The sequence below is a fragment of the Acanthochromis polyacanthus genome, chromosome 6 (genome assembly GCF_021347895.1).
Source record: "Acanthochromis polyacanthus isolate Apoly-LR-REF ecotype Palm Island chromosome 6, KAUST_Apoly_ChrSc, whole genome shotgun sequence".
NCBI lineage: Eukaryota > Metazoa > Chordata > Actinopteri > Pomacentridae > Acanthochromis > Acanthochromis polyacanthus.
Window position 1 is genome coordinate 2,340,334 of NC_067118.1, and position 21,097 is coordinate 2,361,430.

A 21,097-nucleotide genomic window follows, 5' to 3' on the forward strand; every position below is an offset into this window, starting at 1 on the left:
TTTTATGACATGTTTTTGTCTTTATTGTCACACAGATGCTGACTTCAGTCTGTGAGTGGCTCATTGTGCATGTGTCTTTTCTTCTGTTTGACATTTATCTTGCAGGGAAAAGAATGTTAACCACAAAGAGTGTATTTGGTTGACAATAATGAGTTTTATTAGCATTTCTAGGGTCGTCTCTGGGTATTTTTGCACTAATCTGACAACATATTACACATCTGGTGGCTGAGTTTGTGGGAAATCTGTGATTATTCTCTGCGTTTTGAGCTTGAGTTCTTACATTTTTGAGTATTTTTTGCATAAATTTGCACCTTTTCTGTGTGATGCAAGCATCTTTATTGATGCAAATGAAAATGCCAAATCAATGCACACTAAATAAAAGTCATAGACACCAGTTTGTAGACCTTTATTTTGAAGCTTTCTGTGCATGCATTTTGCCTTTTTTCACTTTATTTTATAGATGTGGCACTAAAAATATGGGAGACAAAACTAGATTTCAGTGCATGGGTGTAGGTTTAGTTTGATACGTTGGGAAAAGTTCGTTTTGAGCTTAGTTATGCATTGTTTTCTGTATTTTTGAACTTTTTCTGCACCAATTTATGGTACAAATATCTTTACTTATGCAGGGGAAAATGCACACTAAGTAAAAGTCATTGACACCAGTTTGTGGACTTGTGTTTTGAAGCTTTCTGCACTTGCATTTTTAGTATTTTCTTCCTTTTTTTCCACTATATTTTGGACACGTGTCACTTAAAATGTAGTCGACACGACTAGAATTCAGTTCATAGGTGCAGATTTAGTTTGATGTGTTGGGAAAAGGTTGATTACTTACATTTTTATGTGTGTTTTGCGATAAATGAAATGAATAAAACTTATTAAGCTGTTTGATGCACAGGGAGGTTCAGTGTTTCTCACAGAAGAAAACATTCTTTACCTCAAACCAAAGAGTTTTCATTGTCTGAACTAAAACTTGACATTTAGCTCCACATATAATTAAGAAAAACATTTTGAACGATAGAAACAGCATTTCTGGTTTAAAAAACACTCTAATAGAGAATAAATGCAGAAATATTAGACCTCTCAGCCTTTTTTTTTATACCTTTTAGTGGATTTTTTGCAGTGGTTATTTTTTTGCATCTTTTTGAGTCATTTTTGCATCTTTTTGAGTCATTTTTGCATCTTTTTGAGTCATTTTTGCACCCTTTTGTGTCATTTTTGCGTCTTTTAGTAATAAAGAATTTGCATCTTTTCTTGTCATTTTTTGCAGTGGTTATTTTTTGCATCTTTTTGTGTCACTTTTACATCTTTAGTGTCATTTTTGCATCTTTTAGTGTTATGTTTGCATCTTTTTTTCACATTTTTGCATCTTTTTGTGTCATTTTTGTGTCTTTTGTGTCTTTTAGTGGCGTTTTTGCGTCTTTTTGTGTCTTTTGCATCTTTTAGTGCAATTTTTCCATCTTTGCGGGGCATTTTTGTATCTTTTGATGGCATTCTTTTGTGTTTTTTCAAGAGTTTTTATTGCCTGAAGTAAAACTTTATATTTCTGTCCACATGTAACTGAGAAAAACATTCTGAGTGACAGAAGCATCATTCCTGGTCAATCAATCAGGGCCGTGTCATTCAGCGTAGGCGATCGTTTCTCTGCAGCTCCTCTGATCTTTAGCTCTCTGAACTGATGGTTCTATGTGTCTCCATGATGTCAATCAGTCCATCATCTCCATCCTGTCTGCCTCCTTCTCTCTTCTCATTCATTTCTCCAGTTGTGACGATGTTTTCCAGGGTCTGTTTGTGTTTAGTGTTTTTAAAACCTCTTCCATTTTTAAAGAATGTCAGTGCAGTGTCAGTGCTCTGCATTAATACAGCAGCAGGATGTGTGAGAAATATATGGTTTTATAATCACAATCCGTAGATCGATGGCCAGGGTTACAAGTCCAGTACCGACACTGCAGCTGAAGAAGGCAGTAGAAATACAAACTTCAGTGTTTATTCCGAGTACAATCATGAACATTCCTGGTCAACATGGATTAAAAAATACTCTAATAGAGAATAAATGCATCCAGAGGATTAAACGTCTGAGCCCATTTTTTCAGCTTTTCTTATTTTCACATCTTGGTGTCATTTTTCTGTCTTTTTGTGCCATTTTTGCATCTATCAGTGAAATTTTTACATCTGTTAGTGTCATTTTTTGTGTCTTTTTGTGTCATTTTTGCATCTTTTTGGGTAGTTTTTGTGTCTTTTAGGGTCATTTTTGCATCTTATGTGTTTTTGCATCTGTGTCATTTTTGTGTCTTTTAGTGTCAAATTTACATCTTTTAGTGAAATTTTTGCATCTTTTAGTAACATTTTTGCATCCATTTAGTGTCATTTTTGTGCCTTTTCTGCACCAATTTATGGTGCAAGTATCTTTATTTATGCAAGAGAAAATGCTAAATTCATGGACACTAAGTAAAAGTCATAGACACCAGTTTGTGAACATCTGTTTTGGAGCTTTCTGCGCATGTATTTTGCCTTTTTTGCACTTTATTTTATACATTCAACATACCTACCTCTAATATCTTAACTTTCTGCACAGTTTTTTCTGTAGAAACCTCTTCTTGTATCTTCATATCGTCTTTTAGTTGCCTCAGTATGTTTGACTAACCAGAGAACTTTCATTGCATTAATAACTTGTTATTGCTGCGGTCTTTGAATCTTTTGCTCCTTCCTTGGACTTTGTGGACTTTTGGAACCGACTGCTTCTTTATAATATCACATCTTAAACTTGACTCCAGTGTGAAACGAGCTTCCGTCTATTTGTGGTGACTTAAGCTCGTTAATACTCTGTGATGTAACTGCAGAGGACTGTGGGTCAGGAAGTCCAGAAAAATGTGCTGGAAGTAGGAAATTGTTTTATATCTGACATACTACATTTAACATACTATGTGCTGCAGCGTGCTAAATCGTTTTCTTGTGTCCTCTGTGGTATTAAAGTCTAGATATTGGAACAACAACTCATAGCTGGATGAGAGGGATGGACCACCATGTCAGTCGATGGGATTTTTGCCTCAGTTGCAGCTCTGTTATACATGCGACTCAGATCACGGTTCTGGTTCGTCTTTTTCTTCTTAGCTCTGCTCTGACCTCATGAACCACCACAGAAGTCGTTGTCATGGTGCCCATTGCAGAATCACAACACATCAGATTGATTTAAATAACTTTAATGTAGTTTAAGTGTCTGTTATGCCCATCTTGGTTCTGGTTCGTCTTTGTCTTATTAGCTCTGGTCTGAGGTCATGAACCAGCACTGAAGTCTTTGTCATGGTGCCCATTGGATTGATTTTAATAACTTTGATCTACTTGAAGTGTATATTATGGAGGAAAATGGTACTGGATTGGGCAGATGCTACATTTTAACTTGCAAGAGATGCAAATATTGATTAATTCATCTGACCAGCAGTCAGCAGCTTTTTCATCAATTGTAAATAGTAGACATTTGCTGATGTTGTTTCAGTCAATTTTGGCCTCACTGGAAGCTCTGGTACACATGTGACTAAGATTGCGGTTCCATTAGCTCTGGTTGGAAGTCATGAATCACCACAGAAGTCTTTGTCATGGTGCCCACTGCAGAAATGCAATACATCAGATTGATTTTAATAACTTTACTGTACTTAAAATGTATATTAGTGAGAAAAATGATGTTGAACTGGGCTGATGGTGAATTTTAAATAGCTAGACATTAATAACTTTCCTGACCAGTAGTCAGCAGCTTTATCATAAATTGTAAACAGTAGACATTTGTCTTTTTCTGATGTTGTTGTTTCAGTCAACAGACACATCATTTTGACCTCACTGGAAGCTCTGTTATGTGTGTGACTAAGATCATGATTCCAGTTTGTCTTAAATGCAGTAGCTCTGGTTGGAGGTCATTAACCGGCAAATAAGTCTTTGTCATGGTTCCCACTGGGGGAATTCAGCACATCAGATCGATTTCAGTAACTTTAATGTAGTTGAATTGTGTACAATATTAGTGAGGAAAATGGTGTTGAACCGGGCAGATGGGGAACCTTAAATAGCTAGAGATGAATAATTTTCCATACTAATAGTCAGCAGCTTTATCATAAACTGAATAGAGATTTGTTCTGTGCCGATATTATTGATACCAGCATGATGTTTGTCTCAATCTGTTACATATTTCATTAGGATCTTGGTTCTGGGTCATCTTTAATCTGTGGTTGGAGGTCATGAACCACCACAGAAGTCTTTGTCATGGTGCCCGCTGCAGAAATGCACCACATTGGATTGATTTCAATCACTTTAATGTCCTTGAAGTGTGAATTATGTTGGAAAATGGTTTCAGATTAGGGAGATATTCAATTTTAAATACATAGAAAGGCAAATATTGAATAATTTTCTTGACTAAATATTGACAAATTATCATGAATTATCACAGTAGCTCTGGTTAGAGGTCATTAACCCCTTAAGCTTCAGTGTACCGCCGGCGGTACACCTACTAATTTGCATAGGAATTTCAAGAATGTCCGACGGCTGCAAACGCGATTATACAAACACTATACGCCGATGGAAAGCTTAGATTCTCATGAATCCGCCGGTATAAACCACTTTCAGATGTGATTAACACATTTGTCCGACAAAAACGAATATCCATCCATACGTTCTCTATACACGGCTTCAACGCACACAGCGCGACTCACATTTCCGGGTTCATTATTACACACAGATGAAAATATTCCACAAAAAACGGCCATAATCCAACCTTTTACATCCAGACGACACAAGCCAGTAAACTATTTTGTCCAAAACATGTCCTGAAGTTGGTATAAAATCCACGAATCGGTCGTTTTCAAGGAAATGCACCTCGCCATGGGCGTCCAATATTCCCTGTATTTTTCGTCATTTTTTTAATTTAAAAATAGAATATTAGCGATTTTTTTGTACTGAAAACGGCTGGAATTGACTGCAGCTTAAAGGGTTAACTGGCAAAGAAGTCTTTGTCATGGTGCCCACTGCAGAAATGCAACACATTGGATTGATTTAAATAGCTTTAATGCAGTTGAAGTGTCTGTTGTGTGGGAAAATAATATCAGATTTGGCAAATATCGAGGAGTCTCGACTTACTTTGGAATTTCGTTGTTATTATTTAGGTGGATTAATTCATGTTCTGCATGTGAGGAGAAGCTTTATTCTGCCTGTTTTTGAACTGTTTGCCTCTGACTGGTCCTCAGTCTTAGTGTTCGAGCTGAAATGTGATCTGCTGCGGAAAACAAAGGACGGATTGACAGAAACCATCAACTGCGTCTCCATTCCTATTGTTTTAAGTGGGTTTATTCATCAGCATGTTCCTCTCTCTCTCTCTCTCTCTCTCTCTCTCTCTCTGTCTCTCTCTGTCTGACGTCAGCGTCGTGGCCACGCCCCCCTTCGGTTGCCACAGAGAGTCTTGAGGGTCCCGCTGTGCGCTCTCACTCCCTCCCGGTGTACAGCAGGATATACTGTCCGTTTATCATAAACAGTACGAGGGGAAATCTATACATATAGAGAAATAAAATAAAATAAAAAAATAGGCAAACTGGAGGCGGATCGGTGAAAAGAAACGGCGACACCGGGACGATTTAACGGCGGCGGGCGACATTCATGTTTGTAATCTTGCAGAAGTGAAGGTAAGAAGGCGTTTTCCGCATGTGTTCCATTATTTATTTAATATCCAGGAGTGCTGGCCAGGATTTTCCTCCTCCTGTGTGCACGGCCGCAGCCTGCAGAGCGCCGAGCTGATCATCGATTATCGATCAGGAGGGAGGTGGGCTTTTATTCTAACGTTTCAATCATTATTATAATCATAATAATAACAATAATGAGGCTTCAGGAGGTTTGGTTGCGGGTCGCTGCGGTGTCAGTAAGTTGTGTTGTTGTGTTGTTGTCACTGCTGGTCTCCGGTTCGTGGCTCCGTCCCGGGATTCGTTGTGCTCCGGAGCGCAGCGCGGCGGCCCCGGTGCGCTCCCGGCGGCGTGGCGCACATTGTTCTGCTGGCTGCCCCCTCTGCGTGCGCGCATGGAGGTGGCGGTGGTGGAGGGGGGTCGGCCATGCGTGCGTGCATGTGAGCGTGTGTGTGTGTATGTGGGCGGCTGTGTGGTTGATGGGTGGGAGCTGCGGAATGACCAAGCACACCGAGGAACGGTCGGTGACGCGGCCGAGCATCGGAGCAGGCCCGGCGGATAGAAGGAGCTCCGGAGTCCCGGTGGTCTGGAGGAGGTTCAGGAAAAGTTTCAAAATTGATGCGGCTGTGAAAGAGTGAAATGGTGAAATACTGGAACTGCTCTTAGATCAACAGTTTGAATTTAATGGAATTTATCCAAACCTGTGTCTGCCTGCAGCTCCTGTAGATGAATGTTGGAATCCATCCAACACCAACAACAAAACATACAGTAAAACAAACAAACAGACCCCCAACATCATGTTAGATATAAAGATTTAAAAAAAACACACAAATTGAGGAAACACTGTGGGGTATAACACATGCAATGAGGATGGAGCAGATGGAGATGAAATAAAATATAATAATATAAAATAATATAAAAATAAATGCATACAGTGAAAATATGATAAATAAAAATAAATAAAAATAAATACATACAATAAATAAAATGAATAAATTAGATAAAATTGAATACAATAAAATTAAATAATACTGAAAAATAAAATAATATAAATTACAATGAAATAATCAAATTAAATAAAAATTAAATGTAATTTAATGGAATGAAATATAATATAATATGAAAAATAAGATCAAATAATAAAATATGTAATAAAACAATACACATATGATGAAAACATGAAATAAAATAAAATTAATCAAATTAAACTGAATAACATGAAAAATAAGATAAAAATAAAATCTGTTATGTATGTATATATATATATATGTATATTAGTATTAGTGTGAACTTGTGTATTATTCTTGGAGAAAGGTATCTAGTAGCTCACATGTTAAATTTACAGCTTCAGTCGGAGGTCATTAACCACCATATACGTCTTTGTCATGGTGCCTGCTGCAGTAATGCTCCACACTGGATTGATTTTAATAACTATGATGTACTTTAAGTGTGTATTATGTAGGAAAATGGAATTGGATCAGGCAGATACTAAATTTTAAATAGCTAGAAATGCAAATATGTTGGGTTTTTTTGCCCCTGCCCTATAGTCAGCAGCTTTATCATAAATTGTAAACAGTAGACATTTGTCTTTTGCTGTTGTTGTTTCAGTCAATGGTCACTATTTTGGCCTCTTTGTGGAAGCTCTGCTACGTATCTGACTAAGATCGCGGTTTAAGTTTTTCTTAAACACATTAGCTCTGGTTAGAGGTCATTAACCACCACGGAAGTCTTTGTCATGGTGCCCACTGCAGAAATGCAACACACCACATTGACTTAAATGACTTTAATGTAGTTGAAGTGTGTGTTCAGATTGAGCAGATACATTTTAAACTACTCGTGATGATTTTGGCCTCAATGGCAGCTCTGTTATCCAAGCTTCAGTCTGAGGTCATTAACCAACACAGAAGTCTTTGTCATGGTGCCCCATGCAGAAATGCAGCAGCTTTGTCATGAATAATAAACTGTCAGCAGACATGGATTTGTCCCTCAATGGCAGCTCTGTTCCACAGATCATTCCACAGATAGTGGATTTTAAATAGCTTCAGATTAATAGCTTTCCAGACTAATAGTCAGCAGCTTTATCATTAATTGTTTACAGTAGAGATTTGTCCTGTGCTGATGTCGTTGATGTTGGCCTCATTGGCAGATCGGTTACATATTTGATTAGGATCTTGGTTCTGGTTTGTCTTTAATCTGTGTTTGGAGGTCATTAATCACCACATAAGTCTTTGTCATGGTGCCCGCTGCAGAAATGCACCATATTGGATTGATTTCTATAACTCTGATGTACTTTAAGTGTCTGAGGAAAATGGTATCAGATTGGGCAGATACTATGTTTTAAGTTGCTAGAGATGCAAACATTAAATAATTTTCTTGACTAAGTATCAGCAAAATTACCATAAATTGTAAATAGTAGACATTTGTCCTGTGCTGTTATCGTTGTTTCAGTCAACAGACACATGATTTTCAATGGCAGCTCTGTTCCATATACGACTGAAATCACAGTTCTGGTTTGTCTATGAAGGACACGCTTTAGTCAGAGGTCATTAACCACCACATAAGTCTTTGTCATGGTGCCCACTGCAGAAATGCACCACATCTGATTGATTTAAATGACTTTAATGTAGTTGAAGTGTAATACGACATGATAGAGGAAGTGGAATCCTGCTTGGAATCCATCTGCTATCTCTCCATATTTCCATCCTTCACATCCACTGAGAAGAACCAGTTCAACCATATTTAATCCGTGAAGACAAAAACATTCTTGTCCATGAGATTTCCGATGAGTCCAGACTTTAGGGACATCTTGTCTGTCGAAAAAATGGAACGAAGCTTAGTAGCAAAATCATGTTTTAGGCTTTACATTTGGGCAAAATAAATGCAAAAGTTGGACAAAGTGGAAATTTAAGCTGACTTATCTTAAAAAAAACAACTTGCAGCCATGAAAACTGCAATTGATTTAAGCAGCATGAACTCAAACCCATAAAACCATTCCAGTTATGTGCTACCAGTGGAAGGAATTTACTTAAAATCATTAAACTATTCCCCTTTTTCAGCATTTGTTCACTAAGCTAAAAGATCTATCACCTTTCCAGTCCTAACCATTGTGTTTTGTAGAATAGAATAGAATGTGCTTTATTGTCATTATACAGTGTACAACGAAATTGGAAAGCTTTGCCTTTTCATAAATTATGCAAATGATTTTAGCTTCATTTCTCCACAAATACACCAAAAAACAAGCTTAAATGACTGAACTAATGAGGCTAAATGGAGCAGAAAGAATGTGACATATTCTTCTCTTCTGTCCTCGGCTCTGTAATTGTGTACTTGTTAAATTGTTTAATTGTGTAGCGACACGTCTTCTATTCAGCGCATCGATCTCCAACGTTTCTCTGTTTGTGTCGTCGTCCAACGGGCTGTTAAAAGCTGCAGAAATGGGAGTTGATGAGGAAGCAGCAGGAAGTTTTAAACTGAGCTGTCCTCGGGGGTCACGGCTGCTGGATGAAGGATTCTTACTGGAGAGTCCTCCAGCAGGGAAGAAGCTTTCCAACTGATAGGCCTTCGAGCTGCGGTCCTCCAGCTGAAGGACGGACTCTCCAAGATCTTCCTCCAGCATCTCTGTGTTTCCATGGCGACGTCTCCCGGGAAACCACATCCGTTTGGTCGATGGGACGAACCGCGGCAGAGTTTGGACTCTGATGGGAGTTTCTCTGGATTAAAACGTTGAGGGTTGAAGCTCCCGAAGAAGCAGCAGAGAAAGTCCCACAGAGATTTAGGTTTAATGAGACGGTGTTCGTTAATCTGCTGCTCTTTTACCGTTCAGCTCCTTTGCTTGGACATCAGGACGGTTCGTTGATTCAGAGCTACAGCCTGCAAACGTCACCATGTTTGATTGACTTACTTTGTTTAAAGTGTAGATTCGTGGCTGCTTTTCTCTGGTTTTTATAGTTGCAGGACGACTCTGAGAAATATCTGCAGAAATGTTGGAATAATGAGCGTTCAGGCATGTAGAAAACAGTAAAACCAAAGTCTGTGCATGATAAAATAACACAATATTATGAGTAAAATACGAATTTCTAATGTGGGCGTTACTTGCACCTTTGAATTGACAACTTTATGCACTAAAACACCAAAGGAAAAAGAAAAAGGCTGCAAGTTTTGACAAATTATATTCTTTTGACCGAACAAAAGGAAATTTAACTTCATTTAAACAGACTTAATTTTTGCACCATTTTTTGTTTTTAGCTTCTTGTCAAGCATCTTTTTGCACCAAAACAAAAAAACAGTAAAGGATAAAGAAAAAGGCAACAAGTTTTGACACATTTAACTTTTTTTTTAGGTCATTTTAGAAACCAAGTAGAAAATAATTTAGCTTCATTTCTGATTTTGACTTAAACTGCTAAAATTTTTGTAGCATTTTGTGTCTTTAGATTCTTTAAAAGCATCACATTTTACGGGTTTTCTGCTGTACAGCAACCAAAAAACCCAACAAGCACACAATGAAGCATCCGTAAATTGTAAATTAACACATTATGTGTAGGTGTGTCATTTCTGCAGCATTTTTTCTTTCAGCTTCTTATAAAGCATTGGATTTTATTGTTTGCTTTGTGACATCCAAGAAAACAACAAAAAAATACTCTTTCACTCACCGCATTCAATAAAATATCCCACTTAATATCCACAGTTCCTGCACCAGACTGACCTCTCTGACATTTTGTTGTCATTTATAAGATTTCTTACATGATAACTGAACCATATTTTGTAAAAACAGTTAGACTTTTGGCAGTTTTTTTTCTTATTTCTAGCCTGGCGGTGGTTTTATTTTGATAGGTAACGGTGCAGCTGGTTTCCCTGTGAGGCGTTTAATGGGTTTAGGTCTTTCCAGATCTCCAGCCTTCTGCTGGGGGACGGTCAGACCAGGAGAGTCTCTCCAGGTAAATCCTCCTGAGGATCTACTGACCCGCTGTGAGCCCAGCAGGAGGCCCAGCGCTCCCATAATCCTCCTCTTCCTCCTTCCTGTTGCTGGACTCTGGGCTGCGTTCTGGTTTTATTCTCCTCGTGTTTCACCTCTTTAGAAGCCCTGTTGTTGCATTAAATGATTCCAGCCTCAGAGAAGAATCTTTAGATCCATCATCAGACATTAGAGGGAAACCTGCAGCTTTCTAACAGACCAGAGCAGGAAATCTTCTCCTCTGGGATGCTTAAAATGGGATTTTTCAGCAATAAAGCCTCCAGAATTCAATGATTTTGAGAATAAATGATTCCAATTAGACAGTTTGAAAGCTGAAGGTGGTAATTTACGATAATATGAACCGACAAAAGCAGCAAAATATCATATTTGATAATGATTTCTCTTGAAAACTTAATAATCAAACATCAACATTGTTGTTGTTTCATGTAATTTGGGGTCAGAGTGCAGTGAAAGTTATTTCACAGCGCTTAGATTCTTTCATATTTCAATCTTTCATTATTTAATATTTCATGTTTTGTTTTGTTATTTTTCGTTAACAGATGAGCTTTTATTTAGATACACAAGTCTGAGTAGTGTAAAATAAAAAAAAAGTAAAGTCTGGCAGAAAAGTGCCAAAAAAAAGTAAAAGAAAATGTTGAAATACTTTAATGTAATCCATAAAACAAATCTGTGAAAATATATATAAAATTATAAATAAATAAACAATAAATCTGTAAAAATTAAAATAATAAACAAACAAGCAAACAAATAATAAATCTGTAAAAATGTAATTATAAATAAATAAATAAATACATCTGTAAAAAGAAAATGAATAAATCCAAAAATAAATAAGGAATCTAAAAAAAAAAAAAAAAAAAATTTAAAAATATTTAAAAAAGACAAGCAAGCAAAATAAACTGAAAATTTGGCAGTGGTTAGTAATGTTGGCAGGGAAATATACCTGTATAACTACTACAATGTTTAAACACTGTAAAAAGTGTGGGATTTTAGACACTTAAAGGCTCATACAAATATTACATCCCTCTCAGATTGTCTGTCCTCTCAACCTTTTCCTGGTCCGTTTCCTCCCAGATATCTGTGTTTGGTGTGAATGTGTTTCCTACTGGGGTGGATCTGGTTGTTTCCTAAATCACCTTTCATGCCGTCTGTTGGGCTGCAGGCAATCCCAGTCCTGAAAGCTCCAATCTGCTTTAACAATAAGCCGTCAAGCTGCTGCAGCAGAGAGGAGGGTCTCTGTGGAGCTGCAGCGCAATTTAACGCCCTCACATCAGTCCCGTATCAGTCCTCGATCCAACCCAACATCAGTCTCATATCAGTCCTCGATCCAACCAAACATCAGTCCTCGATCCAACCAAACATGAGTCTCATATCAGTCCTAAATTCAACCAAACATCAATCTCATATCAGTCCTAAATCCAACCAAACATCAGTCCCACATCAGTCCTCGATCCAACCAAACATCAGTCTCATATCAGTCCTCGATCCAACCAAACATCAGTCCTCGATCCAACCAATCATCAGTCCTCGATCCAACCAAACATGAGTCTCATATCAGTCCTAAATTCAACCAAACATCAATCTCATATCAGTCCTAAATCCAACCAAACATCAGTCCCATATCAGTCCTAAATCCAACCAAACATCAGTCCCATATCAGTCCTAAATCCAACCAAACATCAGTCCCATATCAGTCCTCGATCCAACCAAACATCAGTCCCATATCAGTCCTAAATCCAACCAAACATCAGTCCCATAGCAGTCCTAAATCCAACCAAACATCAGTCCCATATCAGTCCTAAATCCAACCAAACATCAGTCCCATAGCAGTCCTAAATCCAACCAAACATCAGTCCCATATCAGTCCTAAATCCAACCAAACATCAGTCCCATATCAGTCCTAAATCCAACCAAACATCAGTCCCACATCAGTCCTCGATCCAACCAAACATCAGTCCTACACTCATCCTGAGTCTAACCTGCTGGCGATAAATGAAGCCATGATTTACGGTGACTTTATGGAACTGAACAGGAAGTCAAAAATAAAAGAGTAGTTCAGGACAATCAACCAAACATACATCCACTAAAAAGATGATTTCACTGCTGTTAGCTCCTTATCCACCTTTAAAAATATCTTCTTAGTAGATTATCGTCTTATTTAAAGGGTTAACATCCTGAAACCAATGATTTAAAATGGAAAATATCATCAATAGCTACCATTTTATGGCTGTTTTTACTGAAAATCTAACCCTGAATAAAAACTGATGCATCAGAATCAGTATAGATTTTAAATAAACAGTCATTTAAATGAATAATATCATCAATATACAACAATCGAATCGCTTTGGAAAGGTTTGTGTCATTTTGCTCAAGTTTCAAGTAATTTAGGGAAAATTTTGAAGCATTTTCAATAAATTTCATGCTGTTTTGTACAATCTTCTAGTCTTTTTGGATCCACCTCTGTGGACTCCAAGGACCTGGACTGTTCTAAATGAGACTAAACTTAAAGACTGGAAGCAGGAAAGGAGAAAGCTCTAGACTAGACCTGCTGACAACTGGGCAGTTGTGGGTAGGTCTACTCTAGAACTTTCTACAGAGGACGTTTTCCTCTATGGACTTCAAGGACCTGGAACTCTGGAAATATTCACAGTAGAAGGTAGTAGAAGGTAGTGATCATTAACAAAGTTACTGGAGATGAAGATCCAGATGGTTCTGAGGAGGTTCTGGTTGGTTTTTATGAAATATTCTCTCTTTTTAATCTAATCTGTGTCATTTTGAATCAGTTTGAGGTACATTGGCTAATTTGTAAGTAACTCATTTACGACAGATTTTTGAACAACCTTTGAGTCCTATTGACAAATCGAGTCTCTATGGTCCATTTTAGGAATCTTTTTTGACAAATTTTCAAGTTCTGAGTTGTTGTGGAAAAGGTCCTAGGCGTTTAGTGTCGGTGTTTGAGGTCATTGGTCGATGTTTTTGTCATTCTGGTCACATTTTGAGCTGTTCTTGAAGCAAATCCAAGTAGTTTGGATCAGTTTGAGGTAATCTGAACAGGCCCTGGAATTTCTAAGTGAGACTAAATGATTGGAAGCAAGAAAGGAGAACGTCTCCTGTAGAAAGTTCAAGAGTAGACCTACTAACAACTGTCCAGTTGTTTGTAGGTCTACTCTAGGACTTTCTACAGTGGACGTTCTCCTCTATGGACTTCAAGGACCTGGAACTCTGGAAATATTCCCAGTATGAAGGTAGAACTCTGATCATTGATAAAGTTACTGCAGATGAAGAACCAGATGGTTCTGGTAGTTTCCTCAAACTGTCTGAGTCTCTTCACCCTCAGGTTTCTGTTCAAACACAGTAAATAAAACTCAAAGAATCCAAAGCTCTTGTTTGATTTTACATTCCTTGGTTAAACAAGCCTTCAAAGCTCGCTGCAGCCTCTTTATTTCTTTATTTCTCTGATGTTTGTTTAAGAGCACCTCGGCAGAACGTGGGAGGAGGTTTGGTTCTGTTCAGGGTTAAAGTCTATCCACAGGATAAAAACCTTCAGGGATGGGAACGCAAAACAATACAGAATCTAATCCTTCAGTCGCTGAGAGTTTCAAGGTCAATCAATAATAATAATTATCTCATTTCTGATGCGGTTAATCATTTTGTTGTGAAGATATTGCAGTGTTTTATTCTGAAGGTCTGCGCAGGAAGATCTTTTATGTCTATACGGGCTTTTGTTTGGAGGTTTTTATCATGAAAGAATTCACTGAGGTCTTCTATTATTGAGAAGATGATTCATGTTCATTCAGTTTGTTATTTTCTGTAACTTTTGCTCTAATTTAACTGTCCAACGTGAGTTTCTTATGGATTATGCAGTCATTTTAGCTTTAATTTGTGTTTACACATTTTGGACTCAACAAAAAAAAACAGTTTGCCTTCATCTTTTTGAGTTAGGATGTCGTCTAATTAAGTTTTTTTGGTGATGTTTTGGGACCCTTTGGAGAAGTTTGAGGTATTTTGAAGACGTCATGAGACATTTTCAGTCATTTTGGCACAACTTTCATTTTGGGAAGGTTTTGGGCAGTTGTCAAGTGGTTGGAGAGGCTTTTTTGTGTGCTTTGTTTGATTCGAAGTAATTTAGGACAAGTTTTGTAGTATTCTGTACAAGTTTTTATCACTGAACCAATTTAAGACGGTGAAGAATGATTTGGATTGACACTGGAGCATTTTTGGAGTCATATTGACAAATTGAGTTTTTATAGACCATTTTATGTCTCATTTTAAAAAGTGATAAATCTGGACCCACCTCTGTGGATTTCAAGGACCTGGAACTTTGGAAATGATCCCAGTATGAAGGTAGAACTGATCATGAATAAAGTTACTGCAGATGAAGAACCAGATTCTGGTTGGTTTTTATAGAATATTCTCACTTTTTAACCGAACCGAAAGCTTTGAGGCATTTGAAGCAAAATGTCTGGTTATGGGATAAAAAACAGAAGACTATCTTAGATATGTTTGAGGTATTTTGAATAACTTAGACATGTTTTTAATCACTTTTAGTTCATTTTAGTCTAGTTTTGAGTCATACCTACAAATCAAGTCGTTATGGACCATTTTTTGACTCATGTTTGACAAGTTTTAAGTTCTTAGTCATTATGGAAAGGTTTCTAGGTGTTTGAGGTAATTCGGTCGATATTTTTGTCCGTATGGTCACATTTTGAGTTGAAAATATTGAAAATATTCACTTTTATCATTAATAAATATAGTGGAGATGAAGAAGGTCTCAATCTGTGTCAGTTTGAGACGTTTTGAATCAGTTTGAGGTATGTTGGCTAATTTGTGAGTAATTTTGAACAAAAGTACCTCAAACAAAGTAGTTTCTGGTAATTGAAGACAGGTTCCAGATGGTTTTAAACAGATTTTGGAACACTTTTTGAGTCATATTGACAAATTGAGTCTTTATGGACCATTTTATGAGTCATTTTTGACGAATTTTCAAGTTTTGAATTCTAGAAAGGTTTCTATGTGTTTAGTGTCGTGTTTGAGGTCATTTCGATGTTTTTGTCATTCTGGCTACATTTTGAGTTGCTCTGGAAACAAATCCAGACACTTTAGATCAGTTTGAGGTTATTTGGTCGATGTTTTTGGAATTTTTTTTCACAGTTTGAGTTGGAAATATTCCCAGTCTGAAGGTAGATCTCTGATCATTAATAAAGTTACTGGAGATGAAGAACCAGATGGTTCTGAGGAGGTCTTGGGGGGGAAGTTTGCTCAGTTTTGTCTGATTTTAGATGGAATATGTGGAGGGACCCGGTGTTCTATGGAGAAAATGTTGACAATCAGCCAAAATTAGTTGGAAAATATCTGTGTTTCTGTATTCATATCAGCTTCAGACCTGAAAAACCCCAAACTGGTTGCCTCCAGGAAGATTTCATTGAGAAAAATGGCTTTCAGGAGCTTTAAAATGACATAAACCCGTAGATAAACCGAGCTGGTGTCAGTCTCCAGACGTCATGCATGCTTCTCCAGGTCTCTGTAATTCCTGGGCTGTCTGGGGTCGACTGGTGCTGCCTGGCGGCCATGCTGCTCGTTGTGCTCAGCGCTCAGCCACTGGAACCGGAGAGTCCCTGCAGAGATCTAATGCAGCTTCCACATCTCCTCCTCCTCCTCCTCTCCAGCCTCTAATAGCATCAGGTCCCATCAAGGGAGTCTGGCTGAGGAGGAGATGGACAGCTCAGTCTGCAGAGCCCTTCAGCGAGCCGCTAGCTGCCTGGAAAACAGAACGCTGCCCAGTGGAAGTATGTGGAGATTTATCAGGAAATCTGCTGGTTGATGCCAAAAACAACCATTTTAAAAAGTGTGGAAGTGAGAAGATAAAGATTAGAGAGAAAAACAACGACGAAATGAGCTCAATTGAACTTTTCAGATTCTAAGCAAAACTGAAAACGTTTGTATCTTCTTTACAGATACACAACTGTAAGGAAAATACTGAACCAAAGATGCCAAACAACCACTAAATGACTAAAACTGATGCTCCTGCTCGGTGTTTCTGTTTCTTTGTAGCTCTGCAGGAGGGCTGAGGTCGGATTTTTGAAATCTTTCTGCAGATTCTGTCTCTTTTTGTGGATTTTGCATCTTTATTGTGGTGATTTTTAGCACTTTTTGTGACGACTCTTTGGGGATTTGTGGTCATTTTTGGTTTTTCTGTCGTGCTTTTGAATCTCTGCTGTGATGTGATGTCCTCTTGTAGTGATTTTGCATATTTTTGTGATGATTTTGAATCTTTGCAGGTATTTTGAGTCTGTTTGTGGATTTTGTGTGTTTTGTGGTGATTTTTAGGTTTCTTTGTGTTAGTGTTGGGTCTTGTTGTAGTGATTTTGAGTTTTATGGAGTGGATTTTACTTCTTTTAGCAGAGATTTTGTCTCTTTGTGGATTTTGCTTCTTTATTGTGGTGATTTTTAAGTCTTTTTGTTGACATTTTTTCGTTTTTCTGTCATGCTTTTGAATCTTTGCAGTGATGTGACGTCTTTTTGTCGCAAGTTTGCGTGTTTTTTTTGTTATGATTTTGAATCTTTGTGGATTTTGTGTCTTTGAGTTGATGTTTAGGTTTTTATGTGGTAGTTTTGCAGTCATTGTGCATTTTGGAGTGGATTTTATTCTTTTAGCAGAGATTTTGTCTCTTTTTGTGGTTATTTTTATTTCTTTGTGGTGACTTTGGTTTTTGTTTTGTTGTACTTTTGAATCTTTGCAGTTATTTGGCATCTTTTTGTCGGGATTTTGCGTATTTTTTGTGATGATTTTGAATCTTTGTAGCTATTTTGAGTCTCTGGGGATTTTGTGTCTTTTTGTGGTGATTTTTAGGTTGTTATATCACAGTTTTGTGTCTTTTTGCTGTGAATTTTGAATAAAACCAGCTTAAAGTGGACTTTTTTTAAGGAGGAAATGGATTTTCAACACCAGCAGGAGCCTCATTTATTGTCATTTTATTGTCATTTTGCGTCTTTCGTCGTGTTCAGTCGAGTATTTTGCTGCAGCTTGTATCATCACAGCCATGTTGTAAATTTGAAGCATCAGACTGAACAGCCACGTCTTCAGTTTAGCTCGTAAGAGTCTCTTTGTTGCTGCTGTTTCTCAGTCATTTTAAAGGTTCAGTCACAGCAGGAGTGTTCTTTAACGCCTCATTAAGCTCATTTCATGTTTGTTTCTACGTTTTCACTCAGAAAAGTGCACTGGTAACTTGCAGCTTTTTGTCTTTTTCACTTCAGCTCACTTAAATTTTAAACCATTTTGGACAAATTTAGTCTCTCTGGTGACGTTTTGAGTCACTTTGGAGAAGTTTGAGGTATTTTGAAGACATTTTGCACCATTTTGGGACAAATTCTTTCATTTTGGAAAGATTCTGGACAATTTTCAGGCGGCTGTAGAGACTTTTTGTAGTATTTTGGTTACATTTGAACTAATTTTAGGACAGGTTTTCTCAAATTTCCTGCAAGGTTTTTGTCATTTTCGTCAAGTTTTCAGTATCTCTGGACACGAGGAGTCAATTTGAGACGTTTTCTTCACTCATTCACTAAGAATTATTCATAATGCTGGATATAAAGAACATACAAATGAACTGTTTTTAAAATCACAAGAAATGAAATTTTTTGATTTGGTTCAATATAAAACTGTAATAATTGTGTATAAGGCAAGGAAAAATGAACTACCGAGTGAAGTTCAAAAACTGTTTCATGATAGAGAGGGGGGTTATTATTTCAGAGGGGAACTTAATTTTAAAGAAATGTATGCTGACAAAGCTAAAAAGAGACAGTGTCTTTCTGTTTGCGGGGTTAAAATGTGGAACAAGTTAAGTGATGACATAAAAAGAAGTACAAATATTCAGTTATTTAAAAGAAATTATAAAACATTTGTCCTTTGTAAGTATGCTAGAAATGAAATATAAAAAGGTATTTCGTTTTCAATATTAATGTTGCATATGTTTTGCTGTAAATGTTCATTATGCCTTTACTGCTGGTTGCTGAGAATAAGTAATTCAGTTGTATGCTGCTAAAACTGTATGTCAATTTAATTTCATGAATATAAGATTGTAAAGGGGGTAGGTTTCTATAAGTTTAACTTCAACCTACTCCTTTTCGAATAATATGTTTTGTAATCAGTTTAATTTCTGAATTGTTTTTTATTTGTTTTATTCGAAATAAACATTTCAATCAAAAAAAATCAATCAATTTTGGACAGTTTTTGAGTCATTTTGATGGATTTGTGAGTCACTTTGGACATTTTTTTTGAATAATTTTCAGTGTCTTTGGACTGTTTTGGTCATTGTACTTAAATTTGACATCATTTAGGATGTTTTGGGTCACTTTGGAGAAGTTTGAGGTATTTTGAAAACATACGACAGGTTGGACCATTTTGGGACAAGTTCTTCATTTTGGGAAGATTTTGCACAATTTTCAAGTGCTGTAGCGACTTCTGTTTGCATTTTGGTTTGATTTGAGCTTTTTAGGACATATTTTATATAATTTCAGACATTTTTTTGTCATTTTTGTCAAGTTTTCAGTATCTCTAGACACAAGGAGTTAATCTGAGACTTTTTTTTCACTATTTTGGATCATTTTTGAGTCATTTTGATGAATCTTCAAAGGTTGTTCTGCATCATCTACCCTAAAGACGTCCTGCTCCTTCCCTTCAGGTTTCTCTGTACAACACATGAACGTACAGAATCTGCTGCAGAACTCATCCTGGAGAGCACAAACTGGCAGCTTCACCACGTTTCTAAAGCCAGCATGGATTAATGTCAGATAAATACCGTCACATATCTGCTGCTGCTGGATGCAACCAGAGGAGCAACGAGACGCAAAAAGCTGTGAAATGTGGCGACACTTCCTGAACTATCTGCCTGCAAACTCTAGCAATTAGCAGTTAGTTTGAACTGTAACATCTTTGCTTGTATAAATTCACGTTGTCCTCAGTTTGTGCTGCTGCTGATGGTGGTTCTGCTCCATGTTTTAACCCTCTGAACTCCAACAAACTCCCCTCGGAGATGCTTTTTGCATTTTTTTTATCAAAGTTCTTCCATTCACCAGAAGCAGAAACAGTAAAAACAGAAATAATCATCAGATTTTCAACTTTCTGACACTTTTTAAACTAAAAATGTGTGACTAGAATTCAGAAAATGTAGCCAAATCTAAGCATAAAATCCTGATTTTCATCCACATCACATTGTTTTATGTGTCATTGAAAAATCCCTAAAAATGCACACTTTGAATGAACTAGATTCTGTAAAAAACTAAAAATTCTGTAGTCCTCAGTGCAGCTAAAAGTCTTGAGTGATTGAGCTGCAACCAACAGTTACAGTGACAGAAATTCAGGAACTTTTCTGCAGGAAAGTGTTTCCAGCGAGCACAGAGAGCATGTATGGAGACAAAATTTAAATGTAAATAATGTTTATATCTTTTTTGTGGTGACGTTGAGTCTCTGTAGTGATGATTTATGGTGATTTTTAGGTTTTGTGTTGTAATTCTGTGTGTTTTTGTTGTGATTTTGCATTTTATGGAATGGCTTTTGCTTCTTTCAGCAGAGATTCATTCTCTTTTTGTGGATTTTGCTTCTTTTTTTGTGATTTTCAGGTCTTCATGTAGAGCTTTTGAGTCTTTGCAGTGATTTTACAGCATTTTTGTGGCACCTTTTAGGTTTCATTGTGGCAGTATTGCGTCTTGTTGAGGTGATTTAGCATATTTTTGTGGTGATTTTGAATCTTTGCAATGATTTTGAGTGTGATTGTGGGTTTTGTTGTGATGATTTTTTGGTTTCCATGTGGTGCTTTTGTGTCTTTTTGTCATGATTTTGCATTTTATGGAATGGATTTTACTTCATTTAGCAGAGATTTTATCTCTTTTTGTGGATTTTGCATCTTTATCATGGTGATTTTTGATCTTTTTGTAATGATTTTGGATTTTGTGTGAGGCTTTTGCAGCTTATGTTAGATTTTCTTACTCTTTTAGCAGAGATTTTATCTCTTTCTTTAATAGATTTTGCTTCTTTTTTGTGGTGATGTGTCTTTTAGTAGTAATTTAGCATGTTTTAATGTGAGGACCTTCCATGTTATGTTTGGTTTGGCTTCTCTCAGCAGAAATTTTGTGGATTTGGCCATCTTTGTGTGGTCATTTTGTGCCTTTATTGTGGTGATTTTACTTTTTTTGTAGTGATTGTGCATCTTATGGAATGGACTTTCCTTCTTTTCAGAGAGATTTCCTCTCCTTGAAGTAAACGTGTCCTGGAACCCAAACATTGAGCTAAAACAGCGTAGAATCCTCTTCAGCAGTGACTTTTCCCATCAGATTGAGTGTACATAAACAGAGAAGCCATGCTTTCTGGTTTTAGAGCGTGGCTTCTCTGTGTTTATGCTGACCTCTGATGTAAACCTGCCCGGTGACACTGCGTTTGGTGAAACTGGCCTGGTCCAGCGCTGACCTTTGCCTGCTCTAATCCTCG

General features: G+C 37.2%; 1 protein-coding gene across 3 annotated transcripts in view; it reads left to right on the forward strand.

The window, feature by feature from the left end:
• The window catches only part of LOC110950450 (nucleolar protein 4-like), a 200,969-nt gene that overhangs the window by 61,329 nt on the left and 118,543 nt on the right, over positions 1–21,097 (forward strand). Inside the window, exon 1 of one of the 3 annotated variants that reach the window (XM_022193018.2) lies at positions 5,420–5,654. The exons of the other annotated variants lie outside the window; for them this stretch is intronic. The gene's annotated coding sequence lies outside the window, so the exon portion shown is untranslated. Of the gene's footprint in view, positions 1–5,419; positions 5,655–21,097 lie in introns of those variants that run through there. 3 annotated transcript variants of the gene reach the window in all.